The following is a 10,849-nucleotide window of genomic DNA, read 5'->3' as shown; positions in this document are numbered from 1 at the left end:
CGGAGCCACCAGAGCCGTGCGCCGTCGACACCACCGGAGCCACCCCCAACGCCACAGAGCCGCGCGGCCTCATCAACGCCACCGGAGCCGCCGTCGACGCCACCGGATCCTCCCTCGCCACAACTGCCTCCCTCGCCGTCACCGGAGACGCCCCTGCCTCCCTCGCCACCACTGCCTCCCTCGCCACCACCGGAGCCATCCTCTGTAAGCCCCCACTCCTCCTCTCTCTCATGCATAGGTTAGCTAGTTTAATTATGTTAATTATCTAGGTTAGGGCAAAAATTTAGTTAGGGCTTTGACAGAGAAGTAGTTAGGTTAACTAGTTTAATTACCTAGGTTAGTGCAAAAATTTAGTTAGGGCTTTGAAAGAGAACTAGTCAGGTTAACTAGTTTAATTAGGTTAATTATCTAGGTTATTTAGGCAAGTTTTATTTTAAAGATGATCCCTTCCTATATTTTTATTGTTGATTATATCTTTTTATTGAAGTGGTCATGTTGTTTGTGCCCAAGTGGCTTTGTTGTTTGAATGAAGCTGAGTGGCCTATATATGTTTTGCCGGAATGTCGATTCATTTCCGTTCTGGCAAATTTCAGGTTCTCGATTTGTCCACTTTTTAGCAAAGGTCATGCCGAAATTTTCCGTAAATTTCGGCATGACTTGTGCTACAAACTAGGACATATCAAGTGCCCGGGATTTGCCGCACCAGGAAGGAGTCAACGTTCCTACAAAACATAGGCCTTTTGTATGTCATTATTTATTTTATTAGGTCTAGAATTAATTTACTAGATTTAATCATAGGAAACATGGCTAGCAACAATGAAGGACAGGGTTATGGTGATTGCGATGACGTCTACTGGGCGGCAGACAAATTTTTTAGCCTTGCCGACGATCAACCGGTGGCATCGGGGACTGAGACCGACACGCAGACCGGTGCTGAGACTGAGACCGGCGCTGAGACTCAGACCGACGCTGAGACTGAGACCGGTGCTGAGACTGAGACCGGCGCTGAGACTCAGACCGACATCGAGACCGGCGCTAAGACTGAGACCGGCGCTGCCTCGGGGAGCGGAGCCGGTGTAGAACAGAAAGCAAAGAGGTAACGGCTTCCTAACAAACTCAAGACTACTAGACTGGTGGTCACGGAGGTGTACGACGACAATTTTGAGCCAAAGGCGCCCGAGGAAGCGCGTCGATGCTACGGCAATCAAATAGGCTGCATCGTACGAATAACCGCCACCATCAACGATGAGAAACTACCGAAGATAGAAAATATGAGGAGCTCCCTCCTAAAGAAGTTTCACCAGATATTCTTGTTCCCGGGCCGGAATGAGAAGGATTATGAAGATCCAGATGAGGACCCGGCAATGAAGAAGATAAACAAACACGCCATGACCAAGTTTAGCAACGCGTTGGCCGCCTGGAAAAATCGAGTGAAAGCAAAGATCATCGACAAGAAGGAACCCTACTCCGAGATTGTAAAGGATAATCCGACAATCATGGAAGAGTAGTTTCAAATATTCAAGGAGGCTTGCGAGGCCGAAGCTGCCAAAAACAAAAGTCTCAGTACATGAAGGGGCTTCAAGAGAGGAACATTGGGAGCCACCACCTCGGAAGCCGTGGTTACGGCGGAAAGAGGTCCAAATGGGCCAAGGAGGACGTGGAAGCCGCGAGTCTTGGCATCCCAGACCCCTTGGCGGATTTCACCGTCCCGCAGGAGCGTGACGTCCTCAGGGCCCGGCACCGTTGGGACCCAGTGAACAAGGTTTACGAGACAACACCGGTCATTACAGAGTTCATGAGACTGCTGGTAATTTTAGTTTCTGATCAATTCGACTGCACACGTTAGTCATATTTGTAAATGATCCTTGTGCCTTTTGCAGAGAGAGCAGCACCGGATTGCGGCCGAAAGCGACGCGCCGTCTGAGGCATTGGCGAGGCCCAAGTGGGACACTCCATTCAACCGGGCGTTGAACATATTGAAACGACAACCGGTGGATACTCGACCGTCATATGGACGCGTGCACGGTGTCGGAGACGGCGCCACGTGGAAGAAGTACTACCGTGAGACCACGGAGGAGAGAAAGGAAAGACGGAGGTTAACTGAAGAAAACATCGACAAGAATGTTGAGATTGCAGTTGAGAAGAAATCATCTCAAACAGTCGCAACAGTGGTAGCTGCCGCAAAACAGGTGGTTGCAGATTTGTCTACTTCCTTGGTGACGGGCGTTATCACTTGGACAAGGCAAAATCCAGAAAAAAAATGCAGAGGACTTTCCCCTTGCCGACTTCTTGGGGAGCAGCTCGACTAGCGTTGCACCAGCACCTGCTCCCGCACCGGCTCCCGCACCGGCTCCCACACCTGCTCTCGCACCGGCTCCCGCACCGGATGTGCTCGGTGGTGCTTCATCTTTGGCTGAGCTCGATGCCCTCACGGTATCTGTCACACCGGCCCCCTTCAATATAAATGTATAATATCCCGTTTTCGTTGCCTTTCGGGTGTCTCACGTCGCAGACTTTTCTTTGCAGGCCGACGAAACCCCGTGCACCATATTGTACACCATCGGCGACCAGAAGGTGGACATGGGAAAGGCGACGATAATGAAGCCGAAGGAACCATTGTTCCACAGCCGGCCGATCCCCCCGAACATCTTCAAGGTTTCCGTCGCCAGTGTCAAACCGGGCCACGAGAATTTTCCTCCTCCAATACTAGCGGGGGATGACGATGAGACACCGCGACGGCTTGGTGATTGTTGCAATGGGTGGGTGCTGTTGTGGCCAAAGAGTTTGCTTCGTCTGGAGGCGGGCGGGAGCACACCCACGAGCACGCAGCCTCAGCAAGGTATTAACATCAACACCCCACCTACACAATTAGCGTCGGGTGTCGGGTTGGGTGATAGCGGATAGGGTAAGGAGGAGGCTCCATTAGTCGCTGATGACGTTGCCATGGATGAGGATGAGGACGACGATGGCGCTGAACAGTATGTTTATACTGGCGCCTCCTCAGGGTTTGAGCGTCATGAGTCGGTGCCTGAATTGCCGTCTCAACGTATTATGGACGACCTTCCGGTAGTAAAGAAGTCTAGGAAGAGAGCGAGGAAAGGCAAAAAAGCTGATTCTATGATCCAGCCGCCTTAGCAGCCTCGGCTTCAGGACCGTATAGGTATCCCCGATGCGGATAAATGGCATATCCTCGGTCAACCAATCCTACCTGCAACAGCGCTACGGGCCAGATTCGACGATCTAAGGAGACTTCATGACGATGTGCTGCGGGTAGAGAAAGGCCTCATCGCCTCGAAAGATCCAGGATACCCACTCTACGTGGTTAACGTTCCGCGGCAAATGTCGTACGTCGACAGCTTCCCCGCGGATAAGTTCTTCCTCCGATTTGATTACATATTCGACATGTTTCACGTGAAGAAGCTGGATTTTACGTTTGTCCGCCTTTATGCCTTGCACATGAACTACATCATCCGGGTTGAGCAGATATCTAATATTTGTGTCGCTGACCCGTACTACATGCACGAGGGCTTCTTGGGAGTCTGCGCAAAGCACCGTGAATACGCGAGGGATTACATCGTCACTTTCATGCTCGCCAATAAGGACAAGGAGGCGATTCTCGTGCCTTATCATCCCGTGTAAGTCATCCGCGCTACTATCCTTCCTTCGATTTCAATCATTCATTTGCACAGTGGAGGCTAATTAATTTGAGGTGTACTTATTTTGCGCAGCCGCGGGCGCGCCGTCCTCATCATCCTCTACCCCCGATTCTCCCACGTTCTTTACTTGGACTCGTCGAAGAACATTCACAAAAAGGATTACACCCACATCAAGGATGTTCTCGATAGTGCTATGTTTTACTACCAAGCAAGGGGTGGAGAGGTCAGGGATAAGAAGACAAGGGGCAGCAGGGCCGCCTTCAGCCATAAGACCGACTTCTGCTGCATCCAGCAACCGAACGATTCTCTTAATGATGGATTCTATGTCCTACACCACATGCTGGAGTACAGACGGGATCACCAGAACCTTCGCATGTCACCTAGATCCAGCGATGCCCATATTCTGCAATGGGCAAAGGACATAGGAGATATCGAGGATCATCGACTTCGAGCTGAGTTCTATAACATCCAACGCGAACTTGCCCAAATCATCATGAAGGAGGTCGTCAGAAAAACAGGGATGTTCTACAGAGAAGGACAAATGTCGCGGGAAGACGTCCGAACATGGATAGCCTCTCAGCGTCTCGACATGAAGCCTTTCACTAAGCTCAAGGACTATCTCCCTGACTTGGATGGATGGAACGACATGTTAGAGTGATTGTCGATATATGACAATGTGCCCGTTTAGTCCATACTTTCTATATGACAAAACTTTGAGTTATGCACGGTGAAACTTTATTTGTGATGTAATTAAACCGTCCTCCTCCTCGACTAGCGAAAATCACTCTAGTTAGGGCATTTTTGGTTACGATGAACTTTGTTATTTATGCTTATGATACGTTGTTTCTATTTTTTGCCAAGTCTGTCTCTTTCTGTTGCTCAACTATATATGGTGCATATCATCGACTCATGTGACGATGCAGGTGCATAGATCATAGATGGCGAAGAAGTGCTACGCCAGGAGTATATATACGACAAGTGGCCGGAGTGTCAGGCCCAGGTGTACCGGTTTCCAGTTTCCGAGCGACAGGCATTAGTTAGTTTAGGTTCACGCTAATGCGAGAGAGGGATACGAACTCATGTACTCAAAGTGATAGCTCTTCTCACGTATATCATTGTTTAGATGGATGACGATGTATTTGCAAGTAATCGAGACTTGTATCGCTATTTTCGAGATGATGACGAGAGACCACTTTGTGTTGGATGATGATTATGATGAGACTATTTGTATGTATATGCTATGATTACATCTGTGGTCTCGCAGTCATTTGTATGTGTATCATGATGACATTTGTATGTGCTAAAGATTTTTCTATAAAGCCTGTTCAAATACAAAACAAATATGCCGAAAAAAACAAAAAACTACTAAAATTAGCAGTAGCGTGTGGAGAAAAGTTAGTAGCAGCGCGGTAGTATTGTAGCGCGCACGGAAGAAGCGCGCTATAGCTATTAGCAGTAGCGAGCTTCCACTAAGCGCGCTGCTGCTACACTTGTGTAGCAGTAGCGCTCATGAGCACGCGCTACTGCTATGTGTTAGCTGTAGCGCCTTATTAGTAGCGTCGATCCGCGCGCTACTGATACACCTAAGACCCGCACTGCTGTTGGGGAACGTAGTAATTTCAAAAAAATTCCTACGCACACGCAAGATCATGTGATGCATAGCAACGAGAGGGAAGAGTGTTGTCTACGTACCCAACGCAGACCGACTGCGGAAGCGCTGACACGACGTAGAGGAAGTAGTCATACGTCTTCACGATCCAACCGATCAAGCACCGAAACTACGGCACCTCCGAGTTCGAGCACACGTTCAGCTCGATGACGATCCCCGGACTCCGATCCAGCAAAGTGTCGGGGAAGAGTTCCGTCAGCACGACGGCGTGGTGACGATCTTGATGAACTACATCAGCAGGGCTTCGCCTAAACTCCGCTACAGTATTATCGAGGAATATGGTGGCTGGGGGCACCGCACACGCCTAAGGAATAGATCACGTGGATCAACTTGTGTGTTTCTGGGGTGCCTCTGCCTCAGTATATAAAGGAGCCAAGGGGGAGGGGGGCGCCGGCCAGGAGGAGGGCGCAAGAGGAGTCCTACTCCTTCCGGGAGTAGGACTCCCCTCCCAATCCTAGTTGGACTAGGATTCCCCGAGGGGGAAAGAGGGAGAGGGGGGCCGGCCACCTCTCCTAGTCCTAATAGGACTAGGGGAGGGGGGAGGCGCGCAGCCACCTTGGGCTGCCCCTTTCTCCTTTCCACTAAAGCCCATTAAGGCCCATATGGCTCCCGGGGGGGTCCGGTAACCTCCCGGTACTCCGGTAAAATCCCGCTTTCACCCGGAACACTTCCGATATCCAAACATAGGCTTCCAATATATCAATCTTTATGTCTTGACCATTTCGAGACTCCTCGTCATGTCCGTGATCACATCCGGGACTCCAAAACAACCTTCCGTACATCAAAATGCATAAACTCATAATATAACTGTCATCGTATCCTTAAGCGTGCGGACCCTACGGGTTCGAGAACAATGTAGACATGACCGAGACACGTCTCCGGTCAATAACCAATAGCGGGACCTGGATGCCCATATTGGCTCCTACATATTCTACGGAGATCTTTATCGGTCAGACCGCATAACAACATACGTTGTTCCCTTTGTCATTGGTATGTTACTTGCCCGAGATTCGATCGTCGGTATCCAATACCTAGCTCAATCTCGTTACTGGCAAGTCTCTTTACTCGTTCTGTAATACATCATCCCGCAACTAACTCATTAGTTGCAATGCTTGCAAGGCTTAAGTGATGTGCATTACCGAGAGGGCCCAGAGATACCTCTCCGACAATCAGAGTGACAAATCCTAATCTTGAAATACGCCAACCCAACATGTACCTTTGGAGACACCTGTAGAGCCCCTTTATAATCACCCAGTTACGTTGTGACATTTGGTAGCACACAAAGTGTTCCTCCGGCAAACGGGAGTTGCATAATCTCATAGTCATAGGAACATGTATAAGTCATGAAGAAAGCAATAGCAACATACTAAACGATCGGGTGCTAAGCTAATGGAATGGGTCATGTCAATCAGATCATTCACTTAATGATGTGATCCCGTTAATCAAATAACAACTCATTGTTCATGGTTAGGAAACATAACCATCTTTGATTAACGAGCTAGTCAAGTAGAGGCATACTAGTGACACTCTGTTTGTCTATGTATTCACACATGTATTATGTTTCCGGTTAATACAATTCTAGCATGAATAATAAACATTTATCATGATATAAGGAAATAAATAATAACTTTATTATTACCTCTAGGGCATATTTCCTTCAGTCTCCCACTTGCACTAGAGTCAATAATCTAGATCACATCACCATGTGATTAACATCAATAGTTCACATCATCATGTGATTAACACCCATAGTTCACATCGCCATGTGACCAACACCCAAAGGGTTTACTAGATTCAGTAATCTAGTTCACATCGCTATGTGATTAACACCCAAGGAGTACTAAGGTGTGATCATGTTTTGCTTGTGAGAGAATCTTAGTCAACGGGTCTGCCACATTCAGATCCGCATGTATTTTGCAAATTTCTATGTCAACAATGCTCTGCATGGAGCTACTCTAGCTAATTGCTCCCACTTTCAATATGTATCTAGACCGAGACTTAGAGTCATCTAGATTAGTGTCAAAACTTGCATCGGCATAACCCTTTACGACGAACCTTTTTTTTCACTTCCATAATCGAGAAACATATCCTTATTCCACTAAGGATAATTTTGACCGTTGTCCAGTGATCTACTCCTAGATCACTATCGTACTCCCTTGCCAAACTCAGTGGTAGGGCATACAATAGATCTGGTATACAGCATGGCATACTTTATAGAACCTATGACTGAGGCATAGGGAATGACTTTCATTCTCTTTCTATCTTCTGCCGTGGTCGGGCTTTGAGTCTTATTCAACTTCACACCTTGTAACAGAGGCAAGAAACCTTTTCTTTGACTGTTCCATTTTGAACTACTTCAAAATCTTGTGAAGGTATGTACTCATTGAAAAAACTTATCAAGTGTCTTGATCTATCTCTATAGATCTTGATACTCAATATGTAAGCAGCTTCACTGAGGTCTTTCTTTGAAAAACTCCTTTCAAACACTCCTTTATGCTTTGCAGAATAATTCTACATTATTTCCGATCAACAATATGTCATTCACATATACTTATCAGAAATGTTGTAGTGCTCCCACTCACTTTCTTGTAAATACAGGCTTCACCGCAAGTCTGTATAAAACTATATGCTTTGATCAACTTATCAAAGTGTATATTCCAACTCCGAGATTCTTGCACCAGTCCATAGATGGATCGCTGGAGCTTGCATATTTAGTTAACACCTTTAGGATCGACAAAACCTTCTAGTTGCATCGTATACAACTCTTCTTTAGTAAATCCATTAAGGAATGCAGTTTTGTTTATCCATTTGCCAGATTTCATAAAATGCGTCAATTGCTAACATGATTCGGACAGACTTAAGCATAGATACGAGTGAGAAAATCTCATCGTAGTCAACACCTTGAGCTTGTCAAAAACCTTTTGCGACAATTCTAGCTTTGTAGATAGTAACACTACTATCAGCGTCCGTCTTCCTCTTGAAGATCCATTTATTTTCTATGGCTTGCCGATCATCGGGCAAGTCAACCAAAGTCCATACTTTGTTCTCATACATGGATCATATCTCAGATTTCATGGCTTCAAGCCATTTTGCGGAATCTGGGCTCACCATCGCTTCTTCATAGTTCGTAGGTTCATCATGATCTAGTAGCATGACTTCCAGAACAGGATTACCGTACCACTCTGGCGCGGATCTTACTCTGGTTGATCTACGAGGTTCAGTAGTATCTTGTTCTGAAGTTTCATGATCATCATCATTAGCTTCCTCACTAACTGGTGTAGGTGTCACAGAAACAGTTTTCTATGATGTACTACTTTCCAATAAGGGAGCAGGTATAGTTACCTCGTCAAGTTCTACTTTCCTCCCACTCACTTCTTTCGAGAGAAACTCCTTCTCCAGAAAGTTTCCGAATTTAGCAACAAAAGTCTTGCCTTCGGATCTGTGATAGAAGGTGTATCCAATAGTTTCCTTTGGATATCCTATGAAGACGCACTTCTCCGATTTGAGTTTGAGCTTATCAGGATGGAACTTTTTCATATAAGCATCGCAACCCCAAACTTTAAGAAACGACAGCTTAGGTTTCTTGCCAAACCATAGTTCACATGGTGTCGTCTCAACGGATTTAGATGGTGCCCTATTTAACGTGAATGTAGCTGTCTCTAATGCATAACCCCAAAACGATAGTGGTAGATCGGTAAGAGACATCATAGATTGCACTATATCCAATAAAGTACGGTTATGATGTTCGGACACACCATTATGCTGTGGTGTTCCATGTGGCATGAGTTTGTGAAACTATTCCACATTGTTTTAATTGAAGACCAAATTCGTAACTCAAATATTTGTCTCCGCGATCAGATCGTAGAAACTTTATTTTCTTGTCACGATGATTTTCCACTTCACTCTGAAATTCTTTGAACTTTTCAAATGTTTCAGACTTATGTTTCATCAAGTAGATATACCCATATCTGCTCAAATCATCTGTGAAGTTCAGAAAATAACGATACTTGCCATGAGCCTTAACACTCATCGGACCGCATACATCAGTATGTATTATTTCTAATAAGTCAGTTGCTCGCTCCGGAGAACGGAGTCTTAGTCATCTTGCCCATGAGGCATGGTTCGCAAGCATCAAGTGATTCATAATCAAGTGATTCCAAAATTCCATTAGCATGGAGTTTCTTCATGCGCTTTACACCAATATGACCTAAACGGCAGTGCTACAAATAAGTTGCACTATCATTATTAACTTCGCATCTTTTGGTTTCAATATTATGAATATGTGTATCACTACGATTGAGATCCAATGAACTTGTTTCATTGGGTGTATGACCATCGAAGGTTTTATTCATGTAAACAGAACAACAATTATTCTCTGACTTTAACGAATAACCGAATTGCAATAAACATGATCAAATCATATTCATGCTCAACGCAAAAACCAAATAACACTTATTTAGGTTCAACACTAATCCCGAAAGTATAGGGGAGTGTGCGATGATGATCATATCAATCTTGGAACCACTTCCAAAACACATCGTCACTTCTCCCTTAACTAGTCTCTGTTTATTCTGCAACTCCCGTTTCGAGTTACTAATCTTAGCAACTGAACTAGTATCAAATACTGAGGGGTTGCTATAAACACTAGTAAAGTACACATCAATAACATGTATATCAAATATACTTATGTTCACTTTGCCATCCTTCTTATCTGCCAATCACTTGGGGTAGTTCCGCTTCCAGTGACCAGTCCCTTTGCAGTAGAAACACTTAGTCTCAGGCTTAGGACCAGACTTGGGCTTCTTCACTTGAGCAGCAACTTGCTTGCCGTTCTTCTTGAAGTTCCCCTTCTTCCCTTTGCCCTTTTATTGAAACTAGTGGTCTTGTCTACCATCAACACTTGATGCTCTTTCTTGATTTCTACCTTCGTCGATTTCAACATCACGAAGAGCTTGAGAATCACTTTAGTCATCCCTTGCATATTATAGTTCATCATGAAGTTCTACTAACTTGGTGATGGTGACTAGAGAATTCTGTCAATCACTATTTTATCTGGAAGATTAACTCCCACTTGATTCAAGTGATTGTAGTACCCAGACAATCTGAGCACATGCTCACTAGTTGAGCGATTCTCCTCCATCTTTTAGCTATAGAACTTGTTGGAGACTTCATATCTCTCAACTCGGGTATTTGCTTGAAATATTAACTTCAATTCCTGGAACATCTCATATGGTCCATGGCGTTCAAAACGTCTTTGAAGTCCCGATTCTAAGCCGTTAAGCATGGTGCACTAAACTATCAAGTAGTCATCATATTGAGATAGACAAACGTTCATAACGTCTGCATCTGCTCCTGCAATAGGTCTGTCACTTAGCGGTGCATCAAGGACATAATTCTTCTGTGCAGCAATGAGGATAAACCTCAGATCACGGATCCAATCCGCATCATTGCTACTAACATCTTTCAACACAATTTTTCTCTAGGAACATATCAAAATAAACATATGAAAGCAACAACGCAAGCT

This window comes from Triticum aestivum, chromosome 5A (assembly GCF_018294505.1).
Source record: "Triticum aestivum cultivar Chinese Spring chromosome 5A, IWGSC CS RefSeq v2.1, whole genome shotgun sequence".
Lineage (NCBI taxonomy): Eukaryota > Viridiplantae > Streptophyta > Magnoliopsida > Poales > Poaceae > Triticum > Triticum aestivum.
Note: the sequence above shows the minus strand (reverse complement) of the source record.